Source organism: Triticum dicoccoides, chromosome 1B (genome assembly GCF_002162155.2).
Source record: "Triticum dicoccoides isolate Atlit2015 ecotype Zavitan chromosome 1B, WEW_v2.0, whole genome shotgun sequence".
Taxonomy (NCBI): domain Eukaryota; kingdom Viridiplantae; phylum Streptophyta; class Magnoliopsida; order Poales; family Poaceae; genus Triticum; species Triticum dicoccoides.
In genome coordinates this window covers 631,813,110-631,816,487 of record NC_041381.1, presented here as the reverse complement: position 1 = coordinate 631,816,487, position 3,378 = coordinate 631,813,110, and the positions used below count along the sequence as shown (strand labels likewise).

At 45.0% G+C, this 3,378-nt stretch overlaps 1 protein-coding gene across 1 annotated transcript in view; it reads right to left on the bottom strand.

The window, feature by feature from the left end:
* The window catches only part of LOC119349242 (histone-lysine N-methyltransferase, H3 lysine-9 specific SUVH1-like), a 7,226-nt gene extending 5,179 nt beyond the window's left edge, over positions 1 to 2,047 (bottom strand). The window contains exon 1 of the mRNA XM_037617273.1: positions 1,873 to 2,047. The gene's annotated coding sequence lies outside the window, so the exon portion shown is untranslated. The remainder of the gene's footprint in view (positions 1 to 1,872) is intronic.
* Between the last annotated feature and the right edge of the window lie 1,331 nt (positions 2,048 to 3,378).

Here is a 3,378-nt window from a genome sequence, read left to right as displayed (position 1 = left end):
CTTAAAAACTATGGTTGATAGGTTTCAAACACAAAACCTCAAAGCTTTACTGCTAGGACAATATAACTGGTACGCTCACATTTAAAATACTTTTGTTTTGCCCTATATGAATGGCCCCACTTATATATTATCTCTGCCACTGGATTTGCTCTTACAAGAATGAGAACGAACCAGGGAAAAGTTTGGAAGATATAATTACTTAGGAATTCAAGAGCCATGGATTCGGATTGGGCTCTGCCATCAATACTAGATTAGCACAAAGGGTGTGGAAGTTCGGGTGAAGGTCAGCCAAGAAGTTGGGGAGAGGTACTATGAAAAAGAAGAGAAGTTGAGGTACATCGCGCCGGAACAGATTTAGAGCAGGATTTGGCAAAGCAGGTGTGTCTTGACATATGAAATATTTGCCTGGCTGATCCTCAATGATAGAATCAACACCAGGGATATGCTAAAACATAGGCATTGGCATGTGTTTGATGATGATGATCATTTGTGCTGCTAAAACGTAGGCATTGGCATGTGTTTGATGATGATGATCATTTGTGCTCTGCCCTTTAGGAGCTAAAGAGGACTGGCAGCATCTATTCTTCCACTGCAATTTCAGCACAAGGGTAGGGACCTGTCTCCAAATTGGTTTGAGCCCTGGGGAGCTTAGCGTTTTCAATCCAATGGGCTTGTATACATTTCACTACGCCCTGCTTTAAGGAGACTGTAATTTTGGCTAGGAGCACATCTGGAAGATTTCAAAAGTTCCAGACCATCTTTTATAGTTTGGAAGTTTGCTTTGTTGCAGCTGCCACCCTTAAGTATATGGTGAAGAAACAGCTTGTTACCCTTGTCAGTTATGGATGGACAGCATATTGCAAACTGTTTTTCTTTTTTTGCTAGGTGATGTAAATAGTACTGTAGGTTGCAATTTTTTGTTCGAGTAACGAAAATAGCTGTGGAGACGTAGCATTGGCAAACTACATTTCAAGAACCACATATTCATTGAGATTACTCCATCTATAGCAAAAGTTTCATCCTGGTACAAGTAAATATTGCAAAACCTCCCACTTTCTACCTGAAGACTGTAGTACAAACAAAGCCCAAAGTTTCAATCCGTAAACTTCTGTCGACACACATGGCCAACATTCTTTTCCCCCCAGAAAATACGCATGTGCCACTACCACAATATGCATGCAAATGAGAATTAGAGAAGATGGTAATTAGGTCCAGAATTAACACTGTTAGAAAGAAGGAAAGTTTGGATCTGTATCACTGAAAGAACGCCATAGCAAAGTGCAATCAAAAGTTTTCCTTTCAATGGCATACGGCTAAAATGGTCTTCTTTTAATGCTATGTATACAGACCAAATCTTCCTAGAAAAGAATCGTGGGTAGAATTGGCATGGTCAGTCGAAATGCCGACGAGGTCCAACCAGGTGAGTTAATGGCAATTTGATGCAGATCTGCTAGTAGCTAGCTAATTACGTCCACCCTAAAAGTGGTACTGAAAAAGAAAATGCCTAAAACTAAAAGCGATGCTGTGTTCTTTGCCATGCCAATTTGGGGTAGAAACGAAAGGTCCCCAAAAGAAAAATGCACACGGCCACTGATAAGAAAACCTAGGTCGGAACAGATCTAGGCGAAAACAGCATGGAAATGTAATTACGGGGAGAACGCAGCACTGTTCAGCAAACCCTAGGAGGCGAGGCCCAAGGGAGGGAGAAGGGCCGAGGGATGACGAACGCGGCGTCGTCCGAGCCTCCGACGGGGAGAAGACAGGAGGCCACGCGGAGCCCGCCCCCAACCGAGGGATGGAAATGGGCACGGCTCGCCGAGGCCGTGCTAGCATGGGCCGGGAGAGGGAGGGAGAGGATGGAGGGAAGCCTACCTGAGCCGAGCGCCTCTCGGGGGCGAAGGGAGGGAGAGGAGCGGGGAGATCTCCTGGCCGCCACCGCCGCCGACGACGACAGCGAGCGAGCGATCTCCGCGGCGGCGGGTCGCTGGCGTGGTGGAAATCGGACGGGAGAAGCGTGGACCGCTGTGCCTGTCTGGCTGACTCGTCTGTGTGGGACGGTGGAGACTGGTTTAACCGAGTTGGGTAGCGAGGGGGAGATCGTGGCGCGTCGGCCGCGGATCCGACGGCGGAGGGCGCGTAGGCCCGCGCGGGCCCGAGGAAGGGAAGGAAAACTGCTGGGGTGGTGGTGGGACGCCACTCGTGTCAGGCTGGGTCGCGGCGTTTTCTTGGGCCGAGAAAAGAGGGGCTTGTATAGGTTGTAGCAGGATGGTTTCGCCCGAGATGGCAAAAAAGGTCTGACGAGGCGGCCGGGCAAGCAAAGGTACCGCGTCTTTGTGCACACTCCAGTCTAGTGCAAGACCGCGTCCGCACGCTGCCAAATTTCGTGCTTTGACCCTTTTTGGTATAAAATCGGGATCTAGCCCCTGTTGCAAAAGATTTTGCGATCTGATCTTTTTTTCTACCGCCAGGGACAATGACGGTAGGCTTGAACAAGCTACTGCCGTGGCTCCCGGCGGTAGGGCACTTATCCACGTCAGTCCCACCAAACGGTTGTCGTTTCCTGCCGTCGACCCTACCGCCAGGTCACCCGGTGGTAGGTGGTGCAACATCCGATCTTCTTCGTTTGTGAACGGTTTTTGCGGATCGAGATGGCTCCAAAACGAGAAAAGTAAGCTCTCTCAATCCCTCCAATTCATTTTAGTTAAGAAGCTTTCGATTCGACTCATTATTTGGCACAAGATGAACCCTATTTCATCTAGTAGATTTTGATTTTTGTTGTTTTTAGGTTTGTTTAATTAGGAGTAATATGATGTTTGATGTACTTGAATATGATTTATGTGGTGATGTGGTTGAAGTTGACTATGATAGCGTCTATTTTATATAGTTGATGAACCCTAGTTCATACTAATATTTTTTAAATTATTTATTGATGTTTGATGTGGTTAAATATGTTTAAATATGATTGATGAGGTGATGTGGTGATGTGGTTGAATAAGTTGGATTTGTTAACTAGTTTGAAGATAGATCCTATTTGGCACAAGACGAGGTGATGTGGTGATGTGGTTTAAAGATGAATATGTTGGTAACTTTTATATATGTTTTTACAATTGTTGAACATGATTGGTTAATGTTAGTTGAATGGTTAAATATGATTGGTTAATGAGATATGATTGATGTTAGTTGAATGGTTGAATATGATTGGTTAATGTGATATAATGGAATGAAAGGATAGCATAAATAGTTTGAAGATGAACCGTAGTTCATATTCACAGTATTTTTTTTACATTTGTTGAGTATGATATGATTGATGTTAGTTGAACGGTTTAATATGACATGATTATATGTTCATAACAAAGTGTTCTTGTTTCAGGAGGCCCC